Source organism: Euprymna scolopes, chromosome 19, assembly GCF_053919585.1.
Source record: "Euprymna scolopes isolate OS-2025 chromosome 19, ASM5391958v1, whole genome shotgun sequence".
Classification (NCBI taxonomy): domain Eukaryota; kingdom Metazoa; phylum Mollusca; class Cephalopoda; order Sepiida; family Sepiolidae; genus Euprymna; species Euprymna scolopes.
In genome coordinates, this window is record NC_136500.1 from 127,615,247 (window position 1) to 127,636,689 (window position 21,443).

At 40.4% G+C, this 21,443-nt stretch overlaps 64 non-coding genes across 64 annotated transcripts; all 64 read left to right on the forward strand.

Moving 5' to 3' along the window:
- Positions 1–148: 148 nt before the first annotated feature.
- Positions 149–220, forward strand: Trnad-guc (transfer RNA aspartic acid (anticodon GUC)). Its single transcript has one exon. It is a non-coding gene; the product is annotated as a tRNA-Asp (tRNA).
- A 261-nt stretch (positions 221–481) lies between these two features.
- Positions 482–553, forward strand: Trnad-guc (transfer RNA aspartic acid (anticodon GUC)). Its single transcript has one exon. It is a non-coding gene; the product is annotated as a tRNA-Asp (tRNA).
- A 263-nt stretch (positions 554–816) lies between these two features.
- Trnad-guc (transfer RNA aspartic acid (anticodon GUC)) lies at positions 817–888 on the forward strand. The gene has a single exon. It is a non-coding gene; the product is annotated as a tRNA-Asp (tRNA).
- Positions 889–1,151: 263 nt separating this feature from the next.
- On the forward strand, positions 1,152–1,223 carry Trnad-guc (transfer RNA aspartic acid (anticodon GUC)). The gene has a single exon. It is a non-coding gene; the product is annotated as a tRNA-Asp (tRNA).
- Positions 1,224–1,486: 263 nt separating this feature from the next.
- On the forward strand, positions 1,487–1,558 carry Trnad-guc (transfer RNA aspartic acid (anticodon GUC)). The gene has a single exon. It is a non-coding gene; the product is annotated as a tRNA-Asp (tRNA).
- A 263-nt stretch (positions 1,559–1,821) lies between these two features.
- On the forward strand, positions 1,822–1,893 carry Trnad-guc (transfer RNA aspartic acid (anticodon GUC)). The gene has a single exon. It is a non-coding gene; the product is annotated as a tRNA-Asp (tRNA).
- A 261-nt stretch (positions 1,894–2,154) lies between these two features.
- Trnad-guc (transfer RNA aspartic acid (anticodon GUC)) lies at positions 2,155–2,226 on the forward strand. Its single transcript has one exon. It is a non-coding gene; the product is annotated as a tRNA-Asp (tRNA).
- Positions 2,227–2,489: 263 nt separating this feature from the next.
- Trnad-guc (transfer RNA aspartic acid (anticodon GUC)) lies at positions 2,490–2,561 on the forward strand. The gene has a single exon. It is a non-coding gene; the product is annotated as a tRNA-Asp (tRNA).
- A 263-nt stretch (positions 2,562–2,824) lies between these two features.
- Positions 2,825–2,896, forward strand: Trnad-guc (transfer RNA aspartic acid (anticodon GUC)). Its single transcript has one exon. It is a non-coding gene; the product is annotated as a tRNA-Asp (tRNA).
- Positions 2,897–3,159: 263 nt separating this feature from the next.
- Positions 3,160–3,231, forward strand: Trnad-guc (transfer RNA aspartic acid (anticodon GUC)). Its single transcript has one exon. It is a non-coding gene; the product is annotated as a tRNA-Asp (tRNA).
- A 263-nt stretch (positions 3,232–3,494) lies between these two features.
- On the forward strand, positions 3,495–3,566 carry Trnad-guc (transfer RNA aspartic acid (anticodon GUC)). Its single transcript has one exon. It is a non-coding gene; the product is annotated as a tRNA-Asp (tRNA).
- Positions 3,567–3,829: 263 nt separating this feature from the next.
- On the forward strand, positions 3,830–3,901 carry Trnad-guc (transfer RNA aspartic acid (anticodon GUC)). Its single transcript has one exon. It is a non-coding gene; the product is annotated as a tRNA-Asp (tRNA).
- A 263-nt stretch (positions 3,902–4,164) lies between these two features.
- On the forward strand, positions 4,165–4,236 carry Trnad-guc (transfer RNA aspartic acid (anticodon GUC)). The gene has a single exon. It is a non-coding gene; the product is annotated as a tRNA-Asp (tRNA).
- Positions 4,237–4,498: 262 nt separating this feature from the next.
- Positions 4,499–4,570, forward strand: Trnad-guc (transfer RNA aspartic acid (anticodon GUC)). Its single transcript has one exon. It is a non-coding gene; the product is annotated as a tRNA-Asp (tRNA).
- A 263-nt stretch (positions 4,571–4,833) lies between these two features.
- On the forward strand, positions 4,834–4,905 carry Trnad-guc (transfer RNA aspartic acid (anticodon GUC)). The gene has a single exon. It is a non-coding gene; the product is annotated as a tRNA-Asp (tRNA).
- Positions 4,906–5,166: 261 nt separating this feature from the next.
- Trnad-guc (transfer RNA aspartic acid (anticodon GUC)) lies at positions 5,167–5,238 on the forward strand. Its single transcript has one exon. It is a non-coding gene; the product is annotated as a tRNA-Asp (tRNA).
- A 263-nt stretch (positions 5,239–5,501) lies between these two features.
- Trnad-guc (transfer RNA aspartic acid (anticodon GUC)) lies at positions 5,502–5,573 on the forward strand. The gene has a single exon. It is a non-coding gene; the product is annotated as a tRNA-Asp (tRNA).
- A 263-nt stretch (positions 5,574–5,836) lies between these two features.
- Positions 5,837–5,908, forward strand: Trnad-guc (transfer RNA aspartic acid (anticodon GUC)). Its single transcript has one exon. It is a non-coding gene; the product is annotated as a tRNA-Asp (tRNA).
- Positions 5,909–6,171: 263 nt separating this feature from the next.
- On the forward strand, positions 6,172–6,243 carry Trnad-guc (transfer RNA aspartic acid (anticodon GUC)). The gene has a single exon. It is a non-coding gene; the product is annotated as a tRNA-Asp (tRNA).
- A 263-nt stretch (positions 6,244–6,506) lies between these two features.
- Trnad-guc (transfer RNA aspartic acid (anticodon GUC)) lies at positions 6,507–6,578 on the forward strand. The gene has a single exon. It is a non-coding gene; the product is annotated as a tRNA-Asp (tRNA).
- Positions 6,579–6,828: 250 nt separating this feature from the next.
- Trnad-guc (transfer RNA aspartic acid (anticodon GUC)) lies at positions 6,829–6,900 on the forward strand. The gene has a single exon. It is a non-coding gene; the product is annotated as a tRNA-Asp (tRNA).
- Positions 6,901–7,161: 261 nt separating this feature from the next.
- Trnad-guc (transfer RNA aspartic acid (anticodon GUC)) lies at positions 7,162–7,233 on the forward strand. The gene has a single exon. It is a non-coding gene; the product is annotated as a tRNA-Asp (tRNA).
- A 263-nt stretch (positions 7,234–7,496) lies between these two features.
- Positions 7,497–7,568, forward strand: Trnad-guc (transfer RNA aspartic acid (anticodon GUC)). The gene has a single exon. It is a non-coding gene; the product is annotated as a tRNA-Asp (tRNA).
- A 264-nt stretch (positions 7,569–7,832) lies between these two features.
- On the forward strand, positions 7,833–7,904 carry Trnad-guc (transfer RNA aspartic acid (anticodon GUC)). The gene has a single exon. It is a non-coding gene; the product is annotated as a tRNA-Asp (tRNA).
- A 263-nt stretch (positions 7,905–8,167) lies between these two features.
- Positions 8,168–8,239, forward strand: Trnad-guc (transfer RNA aspartic acid (anticodon GUC)). Its single transcript has one exon. It is a non-coding gene; the product is annotated as a tRNA-Asp (tRNA).
- A 263-nt stretch (positions 8,240–8,502) lies between these two features.
- On the forward strand, positions 8,503–8,574 carry Trnad-guc (transfer RNA aspartic acid (anticodon GUC)). Its single transcript has one exon. It is a non-coding gene; the product is annotated as a tRNA-Asp (tRNA).
- Positions 8,575–8,837: 263 nt separating this feature from the next.
- Trnad-guc (transfer RNA aspartic acid (anticodon GUC)) lies at positions 8,838–8,909 on the forward strand. Its single transcript has one exon. It is a non-coding gene; the product is annotated as a tRNA-Asp (tRNA).
- A 263-nt stretch (positions 8,910–9,172) lies between these two features.
- Trnad-guc (transfer RNA aspartic acid (anticodon GUC)) lies at positions 9,173–9,244 on the forward strand. Its single transcript has one exon. It is a non-coding gene; the product is annotated as a tRNA-Asp (tRNA).
- A 263-nt stretch (positions 9,245–9,507) lies between these two features.
- Positions 9,508–9,579, forward strand: Trnad-guc (transfer RNA aspartic acid (anticodon GUC)). The gene has a single exon. It is a non-coding gene; the product is annotated as a tRNA-Asp (tRNA).
- A 263-nt stretch (positions 9,580–9,842) lies between these two features.
- Positions 9,843–9,914, forward strand: Trnad-guc (transfer RNA aspartic acid (anticodon GUC)). The gene has a single exon. It is a non-coding gene; the product is annotated as a tRNA-Asp (tRNA).
- A 263-nt stretch (positions 9,915–10,177) lies between these two features.
- Trnad-guc (transfer RNA aspartic acid (anticodon GUC)) lies at positions 10,178–10,249 on the forward strand. Its single transcript has one exon. It is a non-coding gene; the product is annotated as a tRNA-Asp (tRNA).
- Positions 10,250–10,510: 261 nt separating this feature from the next.
- Trnad-guc (transfer RNA aspartic acid (anticodon GUC)) lies at positions 10,511–10,582 on the forward strand. The gene has a single exon. It is a non-coding gene; the product is annotated as a tRNA-Asp (tRNA).
- A 263-nt stretch (positions 10,583–10,845) lies between these two features.
- Trnad-guc (transfer RNA aspartic acid (anticodon GUC)) lies at positions 10,846–10,917 on the forward strand. The gene has a single exon. It is a non-coding gene; the product is annotated as a tRNA-Asp (tRNA).
- A 263-nt stretch (positions 10,918–11,180) lies between these two features.
- On the forward strand, positions 11,181–11,252 carry Trnad-guc (transfer RNA aspartic acid (anticodon GUC)). Its single transcript has one exon. It is a non-coding gene; the product is annotated as a tRNA-Asp (tRNA).
- Positions 11,253–11,515: 263 nt separating this feature from the next.
- On the forward strand, positions 11,516–11,587 carry Trnad-guc (transfer RNA aspartic acid (anticodon GUC)). Its single transcript has one exon. It is a non-coding gene; the product is annotated as a tRNA-Asp (tRNA).
- A 263-nt stretch (positions 11,588–11,850) lies between these two features.
- Positions 11,851–11,922, forward strand: Trnad-guc (transfer RNA aspartic acid (anticodon GUC)). Its single transcript has one exon. It is a non-coding gene; the product is annotated as a tRNA-Asp (tRNA).
- A 263-nt stretch (positions 11,923–12,185) lies between these two features.
- On the forward strand, positions 12,186–12,257 carry Trnad-guc (transfer RNA aspartic acid (anticodon GUC)). Its single transcript has one exon. It is a non-coding gene; the product is annotated as a tRNA-Asp (tRNA).
- Positions 12,258–12,520: 263 nt separating this feature from the next.
- Trnad-guc (transfer RNA aspartic acid (anticodon GUC)) lies at positions 12,521–12,592 on the forward strand. The gene has a single exon. It is a non-coding gene; the product is annotated as a tRNA-Asp (tRNA).
- Positions 12,593–12,853: 261 nt separating this feature from the next.
- Trnad-guc (transfer RNA aspartic acid (anticodon GUC)) lies at positions 12,854–12,925 on the forward strand. Its single transcript has one exon. It is a non-coding gene; the product is annotated as a tRNA-Asp (tRNA).
- Positions 12,926–13,186: 261 nt separating this feature from the next.
- Trnad-guc (transfer RNA aspartic acid (anticodon GUC)) lies at positions 13,187–13,258 on the forward strand. The gene has a single exon. It is a non-coding gene; the product is annotated as a tRNA-Asp (tRNA).
- A 263-nt stretch (positions 13,259–13,521) lies between these two features.
- Positions 13,522–13,593, forward strand: Trnad-guc (transfer RNA aspartic acid (anticodon GUC)). The gene has a single exon. It is a non-coding gene; the product is annotated as a tRNA-Asp (tRNA).
- A 263-nt stretch (positions 13,594–13,856) lies between these two features.
- Positions 13,857–13,928, forward strand: Trnad-guc (transfer RNA aspartic acid (anticodon GUC)). Its single transcript has one exon. It is a non-coding gene; the product is annotated as a tRNA-Asp (tRNA).
- Positions 13,929–14,191: 263 nt separating this feature from the next.
- On the forward strand, positions 14,192–14,263 carry Trnad-guc (transfer RNA aspartic acid (anticodon GUC)). The gene has a single exon. It is a non-coding gene; the product is annotated as a tRNA-Asp (tRNA).
- A 263-nt stretch (positions 14,264–14,526) lies between these two features.
- Positions 14,527–14,598, forward strand: Trnad-guc (transfer RNA aspartic acid (anticodon GUC)). The gene has a single exon. It is a non-coding gene; the product is annotated as a tRNA-Asp (tRNA).
- Positions 14,599–14,859: 261 nt separating this feature from the next.
- Positions 14,860–14,931, forward strand: Trnad-guc (transfer RNA aspartic acid (anticodon GUC)). The gene has a single exon. It is a non-coding gene; the product is annotated as a tRNA-Asp (tRNA).
- Positions 14,932–15,194: 263 nt separating this feature from the next.
- Positions 15,195–15,266, forward strand: Trnad-guc (transfer RNA aspartic acid (anticodon GUC)). The gene has a single exon. It is a non-coding gene; the product is annotated as a tRNA-Asp (tRNA).
- A 263-nt stretch (positions 15,267–15,529) lies between these two features.
- Positions 15,530–15,601, forward strand: Trnad-guc (transfer RNA aspartic acid (anticodon GUC)). The gene has a single exon. It is a non-coding gene; the product is annotated as a tRNA-Asp (tRNA).
- A 263-nt stretch (positions 15,602–15,864) lies between these two features.
- Positions 15,865–15,936, forward strand: Trnad-guc (transfer RNA aspartic acid (anticodon GUC)). Its single transcript has one exon. It is a non-coding gene; the product is annotated as a tRNA-Asp (tRNA).
- A 263-nt stretch (positions 15,937–16,199) lies between these two features.
- Positions 16,200–16,271, forward strand: Trnad-guc (transfer RNA aspartic acid (anticodon GUC)). Its single transcript has one exon. It is a non-coding gene; the product is annotated as a tRNA-Asp (tRNA).
- A 257-nt stretch (positions 16,272–16,528) lies between these two features.
- Trnad-guc (transfer RNA aspartic acid (anticodon GUC)) lies at positions 16,529–16,600 on the forward strand. The gene has a single exon. It is a non-coding gene; the product is annotated as a tRNA-Asp (tRNA).
- Positions 16,601–16,861: 261 nt separating this feature from the next.
- Trnad-guc (transfer RNA aspartic acid (anticodon GUC)) lies at positions 16,862–16,933 on the forward strand. Its single transcript has one exon. It is a non-coding gene; the product is annotated as a tRNA-Asp (tRNA).
- A 261-nt stretch (positions 16,934–17,194) lies between these two features.
- Positions 17,195–17,266, forward strand: Trnad-guc (transfer RNA aspartic acid (anticodon GUC)). The gene has a single exon. It is a non-coding gene; the product is annotated as a tRNA-Asp (tRNA).
- A 263-nt stretch (positions 17,267–17,529) lies between these two features.
- On the forward strand, positions 17,530–17,602 carry Trnad-guc (transfer RNA aspartic acid (anticodon GUC)). Its single transcript has one exon. It is a non-coding gene; the product is annotated as a tRNA-Asp (tRNA).
- A 263-nt stretch (positions 17,603–17,865) lies between these two features.
- Positions 17,866–17,937, forward strand: Trnad-guc (transfer RNA aspartic acid (anticodon GUC)). Its single transcript has one exon. It is a non-coding gene; the product is annotated as a tRNA-Asp (tRNA).
- Positions 17,938–18,200: 263 nt separating this feature from the next.
- Trnad-guc (transfer RNA aspartic acid (anticodon GUC)) lies at positions 18,201–18,272 on the forward strand. The gene has a single exon. It is a non-coding gene; the product is annotated as a tRNA-Asp (tRNA).
- Positions 18,273–18,535: 263 nt separating this feature from the next.
- Trnad-guc (transfer RNA aspartic acid (anticodon GUC)) lies at positions 18,536–18,607 on the forward strand. The gene has a single exon. It is a non-coding gene; the product is annotated as a tRNA-Asp (tRNA).
- Positions 18,608–18,864: 257 nt separating this feature from the next.
- Positions 18,865–18,936, forward strand: Trnad-guc (transfer RNA aspartic acid (anticodon GUC)). Its single transcript has one exon. It is a non-coding gene; the product is annotated as a tRNA-Asp (tRNA).
- Positions 18,937–19,199: 263 nt separating this feature from the next.
- On the forward strand, positions 19,200–19,271 carry Trnad-guc (transfer RNA aspartic acid (anticodon GUC)). Its single transcript has one exon. It is a non-coding gene; the product is annotated as a tRNA-Asp (tRNA).
- A 263-nt stretch (positions 19,272–19,534) lies between these two features.
- On the forward strand, positions 19,535–19,606 carry Trnad-guc (transfer RNA aspartic acid (anticodon GUC)). Its single transcript has one exon. It is a non-coding gene; the product is annotated as a tRNA-Asp (tRNA).
- A 263-nt stretch (positions 19,607–19,869) lies between these two features.
- Positions 19,870–19,941, forward strand: Trnad-guc (transfer RNA aspartic acid (anticodon GUC)). The gene has a single exon. It is a non-coding gene; the product is annotated as a tRNA-Asp (tRNA).
- A 263-nt stretch (positions 19,942–20,204) lies between these two features.
- Trnad-guc (transfer RNA aspartic acid (anticodon GUC)) lies at positions 20,205–20,276 on the forward strand. Its single transcript has one exon. It is a non-coding gene; the product is annotated as a tRNA-Asp (tRNA).
- A 257-nt stretch (positions 20,277–20,533) lies between these two features.
- Trnad-guc (transfer RNA aspartic acid (anticodon GUC)) lies at positions 20,534–20,605 on the forward strand. The gene has a single exon. It is a non-coding gene; the product is annotated as a tRNA-Asp (tRNA).
- A 263-nt stretch (positions 20,606–20,868) lies between these two features.
- Positions 20,869–20,940, forward strand: Trnad-guc (transfer RNA aspartic acid (anticodon GUC)). Its single transcript has one exon. It is a non-coding gene; the product is annotated as a tRNA-Asp (tRNA).
- Positions 20,941–21,203: 263 nt separating this feature from the next.
- Trnad-guc (transfer RNA aspartic acid (anticodon GUC)) lies at positions 21,204–21,275 on the forward strand. Its single transcript has one exon. It is a non-coding gene; the product is annotated as a tRNA-Asp (tRNA).
- Positions 21,276–21,443: the final 168 nt, after the last annotated feature.

Genomic DNA, 21,443 nt, shown 5'->3' on the forward strand with positions numbered 1-21,443 from the left:
ACCCATCGTAAACTTCGTGCTTGGATGTATTTATGCGTCTATGTTTACAAATGTTAAAGAAAACGCCGCCGCCATTTGCTTTTTGTGGCAGCTTATTTTTGAAATCTGTTTAAGTTTAGCGCATTATTAGAGTAGGTAAATATCCGAATCCTCGGTAGTATAGTGGTAAGTATCCCCGCCTGTCACGCGGGAGACCGGGGTTCAATTCCCCGCCGGGGAGGATTTTTTATCTTTCTACTTCTACTAATCTAACTGGACTTTGTAACTGGATGTTGTGGAAAGATGTGTTTCTGCAAAACTAGCTTTTCAAACATTTACTTGAATTTTCCTCATACCCATCGTAAAGTTCGTGCTTGGATGTTTTTATGCGTCTATGTTTACAAATGTTAAAGAAAACGCCGCCGCCATTTGCTTTTTGTGGCAGTTTATTTTTGAAATCTGTTTAAGTTTAGCGCATTATTAGAGTAGGTAAACATCCGAATCCTCGGTAGTATAGTGGTAAGTATCCCCGCCTGTCACGCGGGAGACCGGGGTTCAATTCCCCGCCGGGGAGGATTTTTTATCTTTCTACTTCTACTAATCTAACTGGACTTTGTAACTGGATGTTGTGGAAAGATGTGTTTCTGCAAAAAACTAGCTTTTCAAACATTAACTTGAATTTTCCTCATACCCATCGTAAAGTTCGTGCTTGGATGTTTTTATGCGTCTATGTTTACAAATGTTAAAGAAAACGCCGCCGCCATTTGCTTTTTGTGGCAGCTTATTTTTGAAATCTGTTTAAGTTTAGAGCATTATTAGAGTAGGTAAATATCCGAATCCTCGGTAGTATAGTGGTAAGTATCCCCGCCTGTCACGCGGGAGACCGGGGTTCAATTCCCCGCCGGGGAGGATTTTTTATCTTTCTACTTCTACTAATCTAACTGGACTTTGTAACTGGATGTTGTGGAAAGATGTGTTTCTGCAAAAAACTAGCTTTTCAAACATTAACTTGAATTTTCCTCATACCCATCGTAAACTTCGTGCTTGGATGTTTTTATGCGTCTATGTTTACAAATGTTAAAGAAAACGCCGCCGCCATTTGCTTTTTGTGGCAGCTTATTTTTGAAATCTGTTTAAGTTTAGAGCATTATTAGAGTAGGTAAATATCCGAATCCTCGGTAGTATAGTGGTAAGTATCCCCGCCTGTCACGCGGGAGACCGGGGTTCAATTCCCCGCCGGGGAGGATTTTTTATCTGTCTACTTCTACTAATCTAACTGGACGTTGTAAGTGGATGTTGTGGAAAGATGTGTTTCTGCAAAAAACTAGCTTTTCAAACATTTACTTGAATTTTCCTCATACCCATCGTAAAGTTCGTGCTTGGATGTTTTTATGCGTCTATGTTTACAAATGTTAAAGAAAACGCCGCCGCCATTTGCTTTTTGTGGCAGCTTATTTTTGAAATCTGTTTAAGGTTAGCGCATTATTAGAGTAGGTAAATATCCGAATCCTCGGTAGTATAGTGGTAAGTATCCCCGCCTGTCACGCGGGAGACCGGGGTTCAATTCCCCGCCGGGGAGGATTTTCTATCTGTCTACTTCTACTAATCTAACTGGACGTTGTAACTGGATGTTGTGGAAAGATGTGTTTCTGCAAAAAACTAGCTTTTCAAACATTTACTTGAATTTTCCTCATACCCATCGTAAACTTCGTGCTTGGATGTATTTATGCGTCTATGTTTACAAATGTTAAAGAAAACGCCGCCGCCATTTGCTTTTTGTGGCAGCTTATTTTTGAAATCTGTTTAAATTTAGCGCATTATTAGAGTAGGTAAATATCCGAATCCTCGGTAGTATAGTGGTAAGTATCCCCGCCTGTCACGCGGGAGACCGGGGTTCAATTCCCCGCCGGGGAGGAGTTTTTATCTTTCTACTTCTACTAATCTAACTGGACTTTGTAACTGGATGTTGTGGAAAGATGTGTTTCTGCAAAACTAGCTTTTCAAACATTTACTTGAATTTTCCTCATACCCATCGTAAAGTTCGTGCTTGGATGTTTTTATGCGTCTATGTTTACAAATGTTAAAGAAAACGCCGCCGCCATTTGCTTTTTGTGGCAGTTTATTTTTGAAATCTGTTTAAGTTTAGCGCATTATTAGAGTAGGTAAATATCCGAATCCTCGGTAGTATAGTGGTAAGTATCCCCGCCTGTCACGCGGGAGACCGGGGTTCAATTCCCCGCCGGGGAGGATTTTTTATCTTTCTACTTCTACTAATCTAACTGGACTTTGTAACTGGATGTTGTGGAAAGATGTGTTTCTGCAAAAAACTAGCTTTTCAAACATTAACTTGAATTTTCCTCATACCCATCGTAAAGTTCGTGCTTGGATGTTTTTATGCGTCTATGTTTACAAATGTTAAAGAAAACGCCGCCGCCATTTGCTTTTTGTGGCAGCTTATTTTTGAAATCTGTTTAAGTTTAGAGCATTATTAGAGTAGGTAAATATCCGAATCCTCGGTAGTATAGTGGTAAGTATCCCCGCCTGTCACGCGGGAGACCGGGGTTCAATTCCCCGCCGGGGAGGATTTTTTATCTTTCTACTTCTACTAATCTAACTGGACTTTGTAACTGGATGTTGTGGAAAGATGTGTTTCTGCAAAAAACTAGCTTTTAAAATATTCACCTGAATTTTCCTCATACCCATCGTAAACTTCGTGCTTGGATGTTTTTATGCGTCTATGTTTACAAATGTTAAAGAAAACGCCGCCGCCATTTGCTTTTTGTGGCAGCTTATTTTTGAAATCTGTTTAAGTTTAGCGCATTATTAGAGTAGGTAAATATCCGAATCCTCGGTAGTATAGTGGTAAGTATCCCCGCCTGTCACGCGGGAGACCGGGGTTCAATTCCCCGCCGGGGAGGATTTTTTATCTTTCTACTTCTACTAATCTAACTGGACTTTGTAACTGGATGTTGTGGAAAGATGTGTTTCTGCAAAAAACTAGCTTTTCAAACATTAACTTGAATTTTCCTCATACCCATCGTAAACTTCGTGCTTGGATGTTTTTATGCGTCTATGTTTACAAATGTTAAAGAAAACGCCGCCGCCATTTGCTTTTTGTGGCAGCTTATTTTTGAAATCTGTTTAAGTTTAGCGCATTATTAGAGTAGGTAAATATCCGAATCCTCGGTAGTATAGTGGTAAGTATCCCCGCCTGTCACGCGGGAGACCGGGGTTCAATTCCCCGCCGGGGAGGATTTTTTATCTTTCTACTTCTACTAATCTAACTGGACTTTGTAACTGGATGTTGTGGAAAGATGTGTTTCTGCAAAAAACTAGCTTTTCAAACATTAACTTGAATTTTCCTCATACCCATCGTAAACTTCGTGCTTGGATGTATTTATGCGTCTATGTTTACAAATGTTAAAGAAAACGCCGCCGCCATTTGCTTTTTGTGGCAGCTTATTTTTGAAATCTGTTTAAGTTTAGCGCATTATTAGAGTAGGTAAATATCCGAATCCTCGGTAGTATAGTGGTAAGTATCCCCGCCTGTCACGCGGGAGACCGGGGTTCAATTCCCCGCCGGGGAGGATTTTTTATCTTTCTACTTCTACTAAGCTAACTGGACTTTGTAACTGGATGTTGTGGAAAGATGTGTTTCTGCAAAAAACTAGCTTTTCAAACATTAACTTGAATTTTCCTCATACCCATCGTAAACTTCGTGCTTGGATGTTTTTATGCGTCTATGTTTACAAATGTTAAAGAAAACGCCGCCGCCATTTGCTTTTTGTGGCAGCTTATTTTTGAAATCTGTTTAAGTTTAGAGCATTATTAGAGTAGGTAAATATCCGAATCCTCGGTAGTATAGTGGTAAGTATCCCCGCCTGTCACGCGGGAGACCGGGGTTCAATTCCCCGCCGGGGAGGATTTTTTATCTTTCTACTTCTACTAATCTAACTGGACTTTGTAACTGGATGTTGTGGAAAGATGTGTTTCTGCAAAAAACTAGCTTTTCAAATATTCACCTGAATTTTCCTCATACCCATCGTAAACTTCGTGCTTGGATGTTTTTATGCGTCTATGTTTACAAATGTTAAAGAAAACGCCGCCGCCATTTGCTTTTTGTGGCAGCTTATTTTTGAAATCTGTTTAAGTTTAGCGCATTATTAGAGTAGGTAAATATCCGAATCCTCGGTAGTATAGTGGTAAGTATCCCCGCCTGTCACGCGGGAGACCGGGGTTCAATTCCCCGCCGGGGAGGATTTTTTATCTGTCTACTTCTACTAATCTAACTGGACGTTGTAAGTGGATGTTGTGGAAAGATGTGTTTCTGCAAAAACTAGCTTTTCAAACATTTACTTGAATTTTCCTCATACCCATCGTAAAGTTCGTGCTTGGATGTTTTTATGCGTCTATGTTTACAAATGTTAAAGAAAACGCCGCCGCCATTTGCTTTTTGTGGCAGCTTATTTTTGAAATCTGTTTAAGGTTAGCGCATTATTAGAGTAGGTAAATATCCGAATCCTCGGTAGTATAGTGGTAAGTATCCCCGCCTGTCACGCGGGAGACCGGGGTTCAATTCCCCGCCGGGGAGGATTTTCTATCTGTCTACTTCTACTAATCTAACTGGACGTTGTAACTGGATGTTGTGGAAAGATGTGTTTCTGCAAAAAACTAGCTTTTCAAACATTTACTTGAATTTTCCTCATACCCATCGTAAACTTCGTGCTTGGATGTATTTATGCGTCTATGTTTACAAATGTTAAAGAAAACGCCGCCGCCATTTGCTTTTTGTGGCAGCTTATTTTTGAAATCTGTTTAAGTTTAGCGCATTATTAGAGTAGGTAAATATCCGAATCCTCGGTAGTATAGTGGTAAGTATCCCCGCCTGTCACGCGGGAGACCGGGGTTCAATTCCCCGCCGGGGAGGATTTTTTATCTTTCTACTTCTACTAATCTAACTGGACTTTGTAACTGGATGTTGTGGAAAGATGTGTTTCTGCAAAACTAGCTTTTCAAACATTTACTTGAATTTTCCTCATACCCATCGTAAAGTTCGTGCTTGGATGTTTTTATGCGTCTATGTTTACAAATGTTAAAGAAAACGCCGCCGCCATTTGCTTTTTGTGGCAGTTTATTTTTGAAATCTGTTTAAGTTTAGCGCATTATTAGAGTAGGTAAATATCCGAATCCTCGGTAGTATAGTGGTAAGTATCCCCGCCTGTCACGCGGGAGACCGGGGTTCAATTCCCCGCCGGGGAGGATTTTTTATCTTTCTACTTCTACTAATCTAACTGGACTTTGTAACTGGATGTTGTGGAAAGATGTGTTTCTGCAAAAAACTAGCTTTTCAAACATTAACTTGAATTTTCCTCATACCCATCGTAAAGTTCGTGCTTGGATGTTTTTATGCGTCTATGTTTACAAATGTTAAAGAAAACGCCGCCGCCATTTGCTTTTTGTGGCAGCTTATTTTTGAAATCTGTTTAAGTTTAGAGCATTATTAGAGTAGGTAAATATCCGAATCCTCGGTAGTATAGTGGTAAGTATCCCCGCCTGTCACGCGGGAGACCGGGGTTCAATTCCCCGCCGGGGAGGATTTTTTATCTTTCTACTTCTACTAATCTAACTGGACTTTGTAACTGGATGTTGTGGAAAGATGTGTTTCTGCAAAAAACTAGCTTTTCAAACATTAACTTGAATTTTCCTCATACCCATCGTAAAGTTCGTGCTTGGATGTTTTTATGCGTCTATGTTTACAAATGTTAAAGAAAACGCCGCCGCCATTTGCTTTTTGTGGCAGCTTATTTTTGAAATCTGTTTAAGTTTAGAGCATTATTAGAGTAGGTAAATATCCGAATCCTCGGTAGTATAGTGGTAAGTATCCCCGCCTGTCACGCGGGAGACCGGGGTTCAATTCCCCGCCGGGGAGGATTTTTTATCTTTCTACTTCTACTAATCTAACTGGACTTTGTAACTGGATGTTGTGGAAAGATGTGTTTCTGCAAAAAACTAGCTTTTCAAATATTCACCTGAATTTTCCTCATACCCATCGTAAACTTCGTGCTTGGATGTTTTTATGCGTCTATGTTTACAAATGTTAAAGAAAACGCCGCCGCCATTTGCTTTTTGTGGCAGCTTATTTTTGAAATCTGTTTAAGTTTAGCGCATTATTAGAGTAGGTAAATATCCGAATCCTCGGTAGTATAGTGGTAAGTATCCCCGCCTGTCACGCGGGAGACCGGGGTTCAATTCCCCGCCGGGGAGGATTTTTTATCTGTCTACTTCTACTAATCTAACTGGACGTTGTAAGTGGATGTTGTGGAAAGATGTGTTTCTGCAAAAAACTAGCTTTTCAAACATTTACTTGAATTTTCCTCATACCCATCGTAAAGTTCGTGCTTGGATGTTTTTATGCGTCTATGTTTACAAATGTTAAAGAAAACGCCGCCGCCATTTGCTTTTTGTGGCAGCTTATTTTTGAAATCTGTTTAAGGTTAGCGCATTATTAGAGTAGGTAAATATCCGAATCCTCGGTAGTATAGTGGTAAGTATCCCCGCCTGTCACGCGGGAGACCGGGGTTCAATTCCCCGCCGGGGAGGATTTTCTATCTGTCTACTTCTACTAATCTAACTGGATGTTGTGGAAAGATGTGTTTCTGCAAAAAACTAGCTTTTCAAACATTTACTTGAATTTTCCTCATACCCATCGTAAACTTCGTGCTTGGATGTATTTATGCGTCTATGTTTACAAATGTTAAAGAAAACGCCGCCGCCATTTGCTTTTTGTGGCAGCTTATTTTTGAAATCTGTTTAAGTTTAGCGCATTATTAGAGTAGGTAAATATCCGAATCCTCGGTAGTATAGTGGTAAGTATCCCCGCCTGTCACGCGGGAGACCGGGGTTCAATTCCCCGCCGGGGAGGATTTTTTATCTTTCTACTTCTACTAATCTAACTGGACTTTGTAACTGGATGTTGTGGAAAGATGTGTTTCTGCAAAACTAGCTTTTCAAACATTTACTTGAATTTTCCTCATACCCATCGTAAAGTTCGTGCTTGGATGTTTTTATGCGTCTATGTTTACAAATGTTAAAGAAAACGCCGCCGCCATTTGCTTTTTGTGGCAGTTTATTTTTGAAATCTGTTTAAGTTTAGCGCATTATTAGAGTAGGTAAATATCCGAATCCTCGGTAGTATAGTGGTAAGTATCCCCGCCTGTCACGCGGGAGACCGGGGTTCAATTCCCCGCCGGGGAGGATTTTTTATCTTTCTACTTCTACTAATCTAACTGGACTTTGTAACTGGATGTTGTGGAAAGATGTGTTTCTGCAAAAAACTAGCTTTTCAAACATTAACTTGAATTTTCCTCATACCCATCGTAAAGTTCGTGCTTGGATGTTTTTATGCGTCTATGTTTACAAATGTTAAAGAAAACGCCGCCGCCATTTGCTTTTTGTGGCAGCTTATTTTTGAAATCTGTTTAAGTTTAGAGCATTATTAGAGTAGGTAAATATCCGAATCCTCGGTAGTATAGTGGTAAGTATCCCCGCCTGTCACGCGGGAGACCGGGGTTCAATTCCCCGCCGGGGAGGATTTTTTATCTTTCTACTTCTACTAATCTAACTGGACTTTGTAACTGGATGTTGTGGAAAGATGTGTTTCTGCAAAAAAACTAGCTTTTAAAATATTCACCTGAATTTTCCTCATACCCATCGTAAACTTCGTGCTTGGATGTTTTTATGCGTCTATGTTTACAAATGTTAAAGAAAACGCCGCCGCCATTTGCTTTTTGTGGCAGCTTATTTTTGAAATCTGTTTAAGTTTAGAGCATTATTAGAGTAGGTAAATATCCGAATCCTCGGTAGTATAGTGGTAAGTATCCCCGCCTGTCACGCGGGAGACCGGGGTTCAATTCCCCGCCGGGGAGGATTTTTTATCTTTCTACTTCTACTAATCTAACTGGACTTTGTAACTGGATGTTGTGGAAAGATGTGTTTCTGCAAAAAACTAGCTTTTCAAACATTAACTTGAATTTTCCTCATACCCATCGTAAACTTCGTGCTTGGATGTATTTATGCGTCTATGTTTACAAATGTTAAAGAAAACGCCGCCGCCATTTGCTTTTTGTGGCAGCTTATTTTTGAAATCTGTTTAAGTTTAGCGCATTATTAGAGTAGGTAAATATCCGAATCCTCGGTAGTATAGTGGTAAGTATCCCCGCCTGTCACGCGGGAGACCGGGGTTCAATTCCCCGCCGGGGAGGATTTTTTATCTTTCTACTTCTACTAATCTAACTGGACTTTGTAACTGGATGTTGTGGAAAGATGTGTTTCTGCAAAAAACTAGCTTTTCAAACATTAACTTGAATTTTCCTCATACCCATCGTAAACTTCGTGCTTGGATGTATTTATGCGTCTATGTTTACAAATGTTAAAGAAAACGCCGCCGCCATTTGCTTTTTGTGGCAGCTTATTTTTGAAATCTGTTTAAGTTTAGCGCATTATTAGAGTAGGTAAATATCCGAATCCTCGGTAGTATAGTGGTAAGTATCCCCGCCTGTCACGCGGGAGACCGGGGTTCAATTCCCCGCCGGGGAGGATTTTTTATCTGTCTACTTCTACTAATCTAACTGGACGTTGTAAGTGGATGTTGTGGAAAGATGTGTTTCTGCAAAAAACTAGCTTTTCAAACATTTACTTGAATTTTCCTCATACCCATCGTAAAGTTCGTGCTTGGATGTTTTTATGCGTCTATGTTTACAAATGTTAAAGAAAACGCCGCCGCCATTTGCTTTTTGTGGCAGCTTATTTTTGAAATCTGTTTAAGGTTAGCGCATTATTAGAGTAGGTAAATATCCGAATCCTCGGTAGTATAGTGGTAAGTATCCCCGCCTGTCACGCGGGAGACCGGGGTTCAATTCCCCGCCGGGGAGGATTTTCTATCTGTCTACTTCTACTAATCTAACTGGACGTTGTAACTGGATGTTGTGGAAAGATGTGTTTCTGCAAAAAACTAGCTTCTCAAACATTTACTTGAATTTTCCTCATACCCATCGTAAACTTCGTGCTTGGATGTATTTATGCGTCTATGTTTACAAATGTTAAAGAAAACGCCGCCGCCATTTGCTTTTTGTGGCAGCTTATTTTTGAAATCTGTTTAAGTTTAGCGCATTATTAGAGTAGGTAAATATCCGAATCCTCGGTAGTATAGTGGTAAGTATCCCCGCCTGTCACGCGGGAGACCGGGGTTCAATTCCCCGCCGGGGAGGATTTTTTATCTGTCTACTTCTACTAATCTAACTGGACGTTGTAAGTGGATGTTGTGGAAAGATGTGTTTCTGCAAAAAACTAGCTTTTCAAACATTTACTTGCATTTTCCTCATACCCATCGTAAACTTCGTGCTTGGATGTATTTATGCGTCTATGTTTACAAATGTTAAAGAAAACGCCGCCGCCATTTGCTTTTTGTGGCAGCTTATTTTTGAAATCTGTTTAAGTTTAGCGCATTATTAGAGTAGGTAAATATCCGAAACCTCGGTAGTATAGTGGTAAGTATCCCCGCCTGTCACGCGTGAGACCGGGGTTCAATTCCCCGCCGGGGAGGATTTTTTATCCGTCTACTTCTACTAATCTAACTGGACGTTGTAAGTGGATGTTGTGGAAAGATGTGTTTCTGCAAAAAACTAGCTTTTCAAACATTAACTTGAATTTTCCTCATACCCATCGTAAACTTCGTGCTTGGATGTTTTTATGCGTCTATGTTTACAAATGTTACAGAAAACGCCGCCGCCATTTGCTTTTTGTGGCAGCTTATTTTTGAAATCTGTTTAAGTTTAGCGCATTATTAGAGTAGGTAAATATCCGAATCCTCGGTAGTATAGTGGTAAGTATCCCCGCCTGTCACGCGGGAGACCGGGGTTCAATTCCCCGCCGGGGAGTATTTTTTGTCTTTCTACTTCTACTAATCTAACTGGACTTTGTAACTGGATGTTGTGGAAAGATGTGTTTCTGCAAAAAACTAGCTTTTCAAACATTAACTTGAATTTTCCTCATACCCATCGTAAACTTCGTGCTTGGATGTTTTTATGCGTCTATGTTCACAAATGTTAAAGAAAACGCCGCCGCCATTTGCTTTTTGTGGCAGCTTATTTTTGAAATCTGTTTAAGTGTAGCGCCTTATTAGAGTAGGTAAATATCCGAATCCTCGGTAGTATAGTGGTAAGTATCCCCGCCTGTCACGCGGGAGACCGGGGTTCAATTCCCCGCCGGGGAGGATTTTTTATCTTTCTACTTCTACTAATCTAACTGGACTTTGTAACTGGATGTTGTGGAAAGATGTGTTTCTGCAAAACTAGCTTTTCAAACATTTACTTGAATTTTCCTCATACCCATCGTAAAGTTCGTGCTTGGATGTTTTTATGCGTCTATGTTTACAAATGTTAAAGAAAACGCAACCGCCATTTGCTTTTTGTGGCAGTTTATTTTTGAAATCTGTTTAAGTTTAGCGCATTATTAGAGTAGGTAAATATCCGAATCCTCGGTAGTATAGTGGTAAGTATCCCCGCCTGTCACGCGGGAGACCGGGGTTCAATTCCCCGCCGGGGAGGATTTTTTATCTTTCTACTTCTACTAATCTAACTGGACTTTGTAACTGGATGTTGTGGAAAGATGTGTTTCTGCAAACAACTATCTTTTCAAACATTAACTTGAATTTTCCTCATACCCATCGTAAACTTCGTGCTTGGATGTTTTTATGCGTCTATGTTTACAAATGTTAAAGAAAACGCCGCCGCCATTTGCTTTTTGTGGCAGCTTATTTTTGAAATCTGTTTAAGTTTAGAGCATTATTAGAGTAGGTAAATATCCGAATCCTCGGTAGTATAGTGGTAAGTATCCCCGCCTGTCACGCGGGAGACCGGGGTTCAATTCCCCGCCGGGGAGGATTTTTCATCTTTCTACTTCTACTAATCTAACTGGACTTTGTAACTGGATGTTGTGGAAAGATGTGTTTCTGCAAAAAACTAGCTTTTCAAATATTCACCTGAATTTTCCTCATACCCATCGTAAACTTCGTGCTTGGATGTTTTTATGCGTCTATGTTTACAAATGTTAAAGAAAACGCCGCCGCCATTTGCTTTTTGTGGCAGCTTATTTTTGAAATCTGTTTAAGTTTAGCGCATTATTAGAGTAGGTAAATATCCGAATCCTCGGTAGTATAGTGGTAAGTATCCCCGCCTGTCACGCGGGAGACCGGGGTTCAATTCCCCGCCGGGGAGGATTTTTTATCTTTCTACTTCTACTAATCTAACTGGACTTTGTAACTGGATGTTGTGGAAAGATGTGTTTCTGCAAAAAACTAGCTTTTCAAACATTAACTTGAATTTTCCTCATACCCATCGTAAACTTCGTGCTTGGAGTTTTTTATGCGTCTATGTTTACAAATGTTAAAGAAAACGCCGCCGCCATTTGCTTTTTGTGGCAGCTTATTTTTGAAATCTGTTTAAGTTTAGCGCATTATTAGAGTAGGTAAATATCCGAATCCTCGGTAGTATAGTGGTAAGTATCCCCGCCTGTCACGCGGGAGACCGGGGTTCAATTCCCCGCCGGGGAGGATTTTTTATCTGTCTACTTCTACTAATCTAACTGGACGTTGTAACTGGATGTTGTGGAAAGATGTGTTTCTGCAAAAAACTAGCTTTTCAAACATTTACTTGAATTTTCCTCATACCCATCGTAAACTTCGTGCTTGGATGTATTTATGCGTCTATGTTTACAAATGTTAAAGAAAACGCCGCCGCCATTTGCTTTTTGTGGCAGCTTATTTTTGAAATCTGTTTAAGTTTAGCGCATTATTAGAGTAGGTAAATATCCGAATCCTCGGTAGTATAGTGGTAAGTATCCCCGCCTGTCACGCGGGAGACCGGGGTTCAATTCCCCGCCGGGGAGGATTTTTTATCTGTCTACTTCTACTAATCTAACTGGACGTTGTAAGTGGATGTTGTGGAAAGATGTGTTTCTGCAAAAAACTAGCTTTTCAAACATTTACTTGAATTTTCCTCATACCCATCGTAAAGTTCGTGCTTGGATGTTTTTATGCGTCTATGTTTACAAATGTTAAAGAAAACGCCGCCGCCATTTGCTTTTTGTGGCAGCTTATTTTTGAAATCTGTTTAAGTTTAGCGCATTATTAGAGTAGGTAAATATCCGAATCCTCGGTAGTATAGTGGTAAGTATCCCCGCCTGTCACGCGGGAGACCGGGGTTCAATTCCCCGCCGGAGAGGATTTTTTATCTTTCTACTTCTACTAATCTAACTGGACTTTGTAACTGGATGTTGTGGAAAGATGTGTTTCTGCAAAAAACTAGCTTTTCAAATATTAACTTGAATTTTCCTCATACCCATCGTAAACTTCGTGCTTGGATGTTTTTATGCGTCTATGTTTACAAATGTTAAAGAAAACGCCGCCGCCATTTGCTTTTTGTGGCAGCTTATTTTTGAAATCTGTTTAAGTTTAGCGCATTATTAGAGTAGGTAAATATCCGAATCCTCGGTAGTATAGTGGTAAGTATCCCCGCCTGTCACGCGGGAGACCGGGGTTCAATTCCCCGCCGGGGAGGATTTTTTATCTTTCTACTTCTACTAATCTAACTGGACTTTGTAACTGGATGTTGTGGAAAGATGTGTTTCTGCAAAACTAGCTTTTCAAACATTTACTTGAATTTTCCTCATACCCATCGTAAAGTTCGTGCTTGGATGTTTTTATGCGTCTATGTTCACAAATGTTACAGAAAACGCCGCCGCCATTTGCTTTTTGTGGCAGCTTATTTTTGACATCTGTTTAAGTTTAGCGCATTATTAGAGTAGGTAAATGTCCGAATCCTCGGTAGTATAGTGGTAAATATCCCCGCCTGTCACGCGGGAGACCGGGGTTCAATTCCCCGCCGGGGAGGATTTTTTATCTTTCTACTGCTACTAATCTAACTGGACTTTGTAACTGGATGTTGTGGAAAGATGTATTTCTGCAAAACTAGCTTTTCAAACATTTACTTGAATTTTCCTCATACCCATCGTAAACTTCGTGCTTGGATGTTTTTATGCGTCTATGTTTACAAATGTTACAGAAAACGCCGCCGCCATTTGCTTTTTGTGGCAGTTTATTTTTGAAATCTGTTTAAGTTTAGCGCATTATTAGAGTAGGTAAATATCCGAATCCTCGGTAGTATAGTGGTAAGTATCCCCGCCTGTCACGCGGGAGACCGGGGTTCAATTCCCCGCCGGGGAGGATTTTTTATCTTTCTACTTCTACTAATCTAACTGGACTTTGTAACTGGATGTTGTGGAAAGATGTGTTTCTGCAAAAAACTAGCTTTTCAAATATTCACCTGAATTTTCCTCATACCCATCGTAAACTTCGTGCTTGGATGTTTTTATGCGTCTATGTTTACAAATGTTAAAGAAAACGCCGCCGCCATTTGCTTTTTGTGGCAGCTTATTTTTGAAATCTGTTTAAGTTTAGCGCCTTTTTAGAGTAGGTAAATATCCGAATCCTCGGTAGTATAGTGGTAAGTATCCCCGCCTGTCACGCGGGAGACCGGGGTTCAATTCCCCGCCGGGGAGGATTTTTTATCTTTCTACTTCTACTAATCTAACTGGACTTTGTAACTGGATGTTGTGGAAAGATGTGTTTCTGCAAAAAACTAGCTTTTCAAATATTCACCTGACTTTTCCTCATACCCATCGTAAAGTTCGTGCTTGGATGTTTTTATGCGTCTATGTTTACAAATGTTAAAGAAAACGCCGCCGCCATTTGCTTTTTGTGGCAGCTTATTTTTGAAATCTGTTTAAGTTTAGCGCATTATTAGAGTAGGTAAATATCCGAATCCTCGGTAGTATAGTGGTAAGTATCCCCGCCTGTCACGCGGGAGACCGGGGTTCAATTCCCCGCCGGGGAGGATTTTTTATCTGTCTACTTCTACTAATCTAACTGGACGTTGTAAGTGGATGTTGTGGAAAGATGTGTTTCTGCAAAAAACTAGCTTTTCAAACATTTACTTGAATTTTCCTCATACCCATCGTAAACTTCGTGCTTGGATGTATTTATGCGTCTATGTTTACAAATGTTAAAGAAAACGCCGCCGCCATTTGCTTTTTGTGGCAGCTTATTTTTGAAATCTGTTTAAGTTTAGCGCATTATTAGAGTAGGTAAATATCCGAATCCTCGGTAGTATAGTGGTAAGTATCCCCGCCTGTCACGCGGGAGACCGGGGTTCAATTCCCCGCCGGAGAGGATTTTTTATCTTTCTACTTCTACTAATCTAACTGGACTTTGTAACTGGATGTTGTGGAAAGATGTGTTTCTGCAAAAAACTAGCTTTTCAAATATTCACCTGACTTTTCCTCATACCCATCGTAAACTTCGTGCTTGGATGTTTTTATGCGTCTATGTTTACAAATGTTAAAGAAAACGCCGCCGCCATTTGCTTTTTGTGGCAGCTTATTTTTGAAATCTGTTTAAGTTTAGCGCATTATTAGAGTAGGTAAATATCCGAATCCTCGGTAGTATAGTGGTAACTATCCCCGCCTGTCACGCGGGAGACCGGGGTTCAATTCCCCGCCGGGGAGGATTTTTTATCTTTCTACTTCTACTAATCTAACTGGACTTTGTAACTGGATGTTGTGGAAAGATGTGTTTCTGCAAAACTAGCTTTTCAAACATTTACTTGAATTTTCCTCATACCCATCGTAAAGTTCGTGCTTGGATGTTTTTATGCGTCTATGTTTACAAATGTTAAAGAAAACGCCGCCGCCATTTGCTTTTTGTGGCAGCTTATTTTTGAAATCTGTTTAAGTTTAGCGCATTATTAGAGTAGGTAAATATCCGAATCCTCGGTAGTATAGTGGTAAGTATCCCCGCCTGTCACGCGGGAGACCGGGGTTCAATTCCCCGCCGGGGAGGATTTTTTATCTTTCTACTTCTACTAATCTAACTGGACTTTGTAACTGGATGTTGTGGAAAGATGTGTTTCTGCAAACAACTAGCTTTTCAAATATTCACCTGAATTTTCCTCATACCCATCGTAAACTTCGTGCTTGGATGTTTTTATGCGTCTATGTTTACATATGTTAAAGAAAACGCCGCCGCCATTTGCTTTTTGTGGCAGCTTATTTTTGAAATCTGTTTAAGTTTAGCGCATTATTAGAGTAGGTAAATATCCGAATCCTCGGTAGTATAGTGGTAAGTATCCCCGCCTGTCACGCGGGAGACCGGGGTTCAATTCCCCGCCGGGGAGGATTTTTTATCTTTCTACTTCTTCTAATCCAACTGGACTTTGTAACTGGATGTTGTGGAAAGATGTGTTTCTGCAAACAACTAGCTTTTCAAATATTCACCTGAATTTTCCTCATACCCATCGTAAAGTTCGTGCTTGGATGTTTTTATGCGTCTATGTTTACAAATGTTAAAGAAAACGCCGCCGCCATTTGCTTTTTGTGGCAGCTTATTTTTGAAATCTGTTTAAGTTTAGCGCATTATTAGAGTAGGTAAATATCCGAATCCTCGGTAGTATAGTGGTAAGTATCCCCGCCTGTCACGCGGGAGACCGGGGTTCAATTCCCCGCCGGGGAGGATTGTTTATCTTTCTACTTCTTCTAATCCAACTGGACTTTGTAACTGGATGTTGTGGAAAGATGTGTTTCTGCAAACAACTAGCTTTTCAAATATTCACCTGAATTTTCCTCATACCCATCGTAAAGTTCGTGCTTGGATGTTTTTATGCGTCTATGTTTACAAATGTTAAAGAAAACGCCGCCGCCATTTGCTTTTTGTGGCAGCTTATTTTTGAAATCTGTTTAAGTTTAGCGCATTATTAGAGTAGGTAAATATCCGAATCCTCGGTAGTATAGTGGTAAGTATCCCCGCCTGTCACGCGGGAGACCGGGGTTCAATTCCCCGCCGGGGAGGATTTTTTATCTTTCTACTTCTTCTAATCCAACTGGACTTTGTAACTGGATGTTGTGGAAAGATGTGTTTCTGCAAACAACTAGCTTTTCAAATATTCACCTGAATTTTCCTCATACCCATCGTAAAGTTCGTGCTTGGATGTTTTTATGCGTCTATGTTTACAAATGTTAAAGTAAACGCCGCCGCCATTTGCTTTTTTTGGCAGCTTATTTTTGAAATCTGTTTAAGTTTAGCGCATTATTAGAGTAGGTAAATATCCGAATCCTCGGTAGTATAGTGGTAAGTATCCTCGCCTGTCACGCGGGAGACAGGGGTTCAATTCCCCGCCGGGGAGGATTTTTTATCTTTCTACTTCTACTAATCTAACTGGACTTTGTAACTGGATGTTGTGGAAAGATGTGTTTCTGCAAACAACTAGCTTTTCAAATATTCACCTGAATTTTCCTCATACCCATCGTAAACTTCGGATGTTTTTATGCGTCTATGTTTACATATGTTAAAGAAAACGCCGCCGCCATTTGCTTTTTGTGGCAGCTTATTTTTGAAATCTGTTTAAGTTTAGCGCATTATTAGAGTAGGTAAATATCCGAATCCTCGGTAGTATAGTGGTAAGTATCCCCGCCTGTCACGCGGGAGACCGGGGTTCAATTCCCCGCCGGGGAGGGTTTTTTATCTTTCTACTTCTTCTAATCTAACTGGACTTTGTAACTGGATGTTGTGGAAAGATGTGTTTCTGCAAAACTAGCTTTTCAAACATTTACTTGAATTTTCCTCATACCCATCCTAAAGTTCGTGCTTGGATGTTTTTATGCGTCTATGTTTACAAATGTTAAAGAAAACGCCGCCGCCATTTGCTTTTTGTGGCAGCTTATTTTTGAAATCTGTTTAAGTTTAGCGCATTATTAGAGTAGGTAAATATCCGAATCCTCGGTAGTATAGTGGTAAGTATCCCCGCCTGTCACGCGGGAGACCGGGGTTCAATTCCCCGCCGGGGAGGATTTTTTATCTTTCTACTTCTACTAATCTAACTGGACTTTGTAACTGGATGTTGTGGAAAGATGTGTTTCTGCAAAACTAGCTTTTCAAACATTAACTTGAATTTTCCCCATACCCATCGTAAAGTTCGTGCTTGGATGTTTTTATGCGTCTATGTTTACAAATGTTAAAGAAAACGCCGCCGCCATTTGCTTTTTGTGGCAGCTTATTTTTGAAATCTGTTTAAGTTTAGCGCATTATTAGAGTAGGTAAATATCCGGATCCTCGGTAGTATAGTGGTAAGTATCCCCGCCTGTCACGCGGGAGACCGGGGTTCAATTCCCCGCCGGGGAGGATTTTTTATCTTTCTACTTCTACTAATCTAACTGGACTTTGTAACTGGATGTTGTGGAAAGATGTGTTTCTGCAAACAACTAGCTTTTCAAATATTCACCTGAATTTTCCTCATACCCATCGTAAACTTCGTGCTTGGATGTTTTTATGCGTCTATGTTTACATATGTTAAAGAAAACGCCGCCACCATTTGCTTTTTGTGGCAGCTTATTTTTGAAATCTGTTTAAGTTTAGCGCATTATTAGAGTAGGTAAATATCCGAATCCTCGGTAGTATAGTGGTAAGTATCCCCGCCTGTCACGCGGGAGACCGGGGTTCAATTCCCCGCCCGGGGAGGATTTTTTATCTTTCTACTTCTTCTAATCCAACTGGACTTTGTAACTGGATGTTGTGGAAAGATGTGTTTCTGCAAACAACTAGCTTTTCAAATATTCACCTGAATTTTCCTCATACCCATCGTAAAGTTCGTGCTTGGATGTTTGTATGCGTCTATGTTTACAAATGTTAAAGAAAACGCCGCCGCCATTTGCTTTTTGTGGCAGCTTATTTTTGAAATCTGTTTAAGTTTAGCGCATTATTAGAGTAGGTAAATATCCGAATCCTCGGTAGTATAGTGGTAAGTATCCCCGCCTGTCACGCGGGAGACCGGGGTTCAATTCCCCGCCGGGGAGGATTTTTTATCTTTCTACTTCTTCTAATCCAACTGGACTTTGTAACTGGATGTTGTGGAAAGATGTGTTTCTGCAAACAACTAGCTTTTCAAATATTCACCTGAATTTTCCTCATACCCATCGTAAAGTTCGTGCTTGGATGTTTTTATGCGTCTATGTTTACAAATGTTAAAGAAAACGCCGCCGCCATTTGCTTTTTGTGGCAGCTTATTTTTGAAATCTGTTTAAGTTTAGCGCATTATTAGAGTAGGTAAATATCCGAATCCTCGGTAGTATAGTGGTAAGTATCCCCGCCTGTCACGCGGGAGACCGGGGTTCAATTCCCCGCCGGGGAGGATTTTTTATCTTTCTACTTCTTCTAATCCAACTGGACTTTGTAACTGGATGTTGTGGAAAGATGTGTTTCTGCAAACAACTAGCTTTTCAAATATTCACCTGAATTTTCCTCATACCCATCGTAAAGTTCGTGCTTGGATGTTTTTATGCGTCTATGTTTACAAATGTTAAAGAAAACGCCGCCGCCATTTGCTTTTTGTGGCAGCTTATTTTTGAAATCTGTTTAAGTTTAGCGCATTATTAGAGTAGGTAAATATCCGAATCCTCGGTAGTATAGTGGTAAGTATCCCCGCCTGTCACGCGGGACACCGGGGTTCAATTCCCCGCCGGGGAGGATTTTTTATCTTTCTACTTCTACTAATCTAACTGGACTTTGTAACTGGATGTTGTGGAAAGATGTGTTTCTGCAAACAACTAGCTTTTCAAATATTCACCTGAATTTTCCTCATACCCATCGTAAACTTCGGATGTTTTTATGCGTCTATGTTTACATATGTTAAAGAAAACGCCGCCGCCATTTGCTTTTTGTGGCAGCTTATTTTTGAAATCTGTTTAAGTTTAGCGCATTATTAGAGTAGGTAAATATCCGAATCCTCGGTAGTATAGTGGTAAGTATCCCCGCCTGTCACGCGGGAGACCGGGGTTCAATTCCCCACCGGGGAGGATTTTTTATCTTTCTACTTCTTCTAATCTAACTGGACTTTGTAACTGGATGTTGTGGAAAGATGTGTTTCTGCAAACAACTAGCTTTTAAAATATTCACCTGAATTTTCCTCATACCCATCGTAAAGTTCGTGCTTGGATGTTTTTATGCGTCTATGTTTACAAATGTTAAAGAAAACGCCGCCGCCATTTGCTTTTTGTGGCAGCTTATTTTTGAAATCTGTTTAAGTTTAGCGCATTATTAGAGTAGGTAAATATCCGAATCCTCGGTAGTATAGTGGTAAGTATCCCCGCCTGTCACGCGGGAGACCGGGGTTCAATTCCCCGCCGGGGAGGATTTTTTATCTTTCTACTTCTTCTAATCCAACTGGACTTTGTAACTGGATGTTGTGGAAAGATGTGTTTCTGCAAACAACTAGCTTTTCAAATATTCACCTGAATTTTCCTCATACCCATCGTAAAGTTCGTGCTTGGATGTTTTTATGCGTCTATGTTTACAAATGTTAAAGAAAACGCCGCCGCCATTTGCTTTTTGTGGCAGCTTATTTTTGAAATCTGTTTAAGTTTAGCGCATTATTAGAGTAGGTAAATATCCGAATCCTCGGTAGTATAGTGGTAAGTATCCCCGCCTGTCACGCGGGAGACCGGGGTTCAATTCCCCGCCGGGGAGGATTTTTTATCTTTCTACTTCTTCTAATCCAACTGGACTTTGTAACTGGATGTTGTGGAAAGATGTGTTTCTGCAAACAACTAGCTTTTCAAATATTCACCTGAATTTTCCTCATACCCATCGTAAAGTTCGTGCTTGGATGTTTTTATGCGTCTATGTTTACAAATGTTAAAGAAAACGCCGCCGCCATTTGCTTTTTGTGGCAGCTTATTTTTGAAATCTGTTTAAGTTTAGCGCATTATTAGAGTAGGTAAATATCCGAATCCTCGGTAGTATAGTGGTAAGTATCCCCGCCTGTCACGCGGGAGACCGGGGTTCAATTCCCCGCCGGGGAGGATTTTTTATCTTTCTACTTCTTCTAATCCAACTGGACTTTGTAACTGGATGTTGTGGAAAGATGTGTTTCTGCAAACAACTAGCTTTTCAAATATTCACCTGAATTTTCCTCATACCCATCGTAAAGTTCGTGCTTGGATGTTTTTATGCGTCTATGTTTACAAATGTTAAAGAAAACGCCGCCGCCATTTGCTTTTTGTGGCAGCTTATTTTTGAAATCTGTTTAAGTTTAGCGCATTATTAGAGTAGGTAAATATCCGAATCCTCGGTAGTATAGTGGTAAGTATCCCCGCCTGTCACGCGGGACACCGGGGTTCAATTCCCCGCCGGGGAGGATTTTTTATCTTTCTACTTCTACTAATCTAACTGGACTTTGTAACTGGATGTTGTGGAAAGATGTGTTTCTGCAAACAACTAGCTTTTCAAATATTCACCTGAATTTTCCTCATACCCATCGTAAACTTCGGATGTTTTTATGCGTCTATGTTTACATATGTTAAAGAAAACGCCGCCGCCATTTGCTTTTTGTGGCAGCTGATTTTTGAAATCTGTTTAAGTTTAGCGCATTATTAGAGTAGGTAAATATCCGAATCCTCGGTAGTATAGTGGTAAGTATCCCCGCCTGTCACGCGGGAGACCGGGGTTCAATTCCCCGCCGGGGAGGATTTTTTATCTTTCTACTTCTTCTAATCTAACTGGACTTTGTAACTGGATGTTGTGGAAAGATGTGTTTCTGCAAACAACTAGCTTTTAAAATATTCACCTGAATTTTCCTCATACCCATCGTAAAGTTCGTGCTTGGATGTTTTTATGTGTCTATGTTTACAAATGTTAAAGAAAACGCCGCCGCCATTTGCTTTTTGTGGCAGCTTATTTTTGAAATCTGTTTAAGTTTAGCGCATTATTAGAGTAGGTAAATATCCGAATCCTCGGTAGTATAGTGGTAAGTATCCCCGCCTGTCACGCGGGAGACCGGGGTTCAATTCCCCGCCGGGGAGGATTTTTTATCTTTCTACTTCTTCTAATCCAACTGGACTTTGTAACTGGATGTTGTGGAAAGATGTGTTTCTGCAAACAACTAGCTTTTCAAATATTCACCTGAATTTTCCTCATACCCATCGTAAAGTTCGTGCTTGGATGTTTTTATGCGTCTATGTTTACAAATGTTAAAGAAAACGCCGCCGCCATTTGCTTTTTGTGGCAGCTTATTTTTGAAATCTGTTTAAGTTTAGCGCATTATTAGAGTAGGTAAATATCCGAATCCTCGGTAGTATAGTGGTAAGTATCCCCGCCTGTCACGCGGGAGACCGGGGTTCAATTCCCCGCCGGGGAGGATTTTTTATCTTTCTACTTCTTCTAATCCAACTGGACTTTGTAACTGGATGTTGTGGAAAGATGTGTTTCTGCAAACAACTAGCTTTTCAAATATTCACCTGAATTTTCCTCATACCCATCGTAAAGTTCGTGCTTGGATGTTTTTATGCGTCTATGTTTACAAATG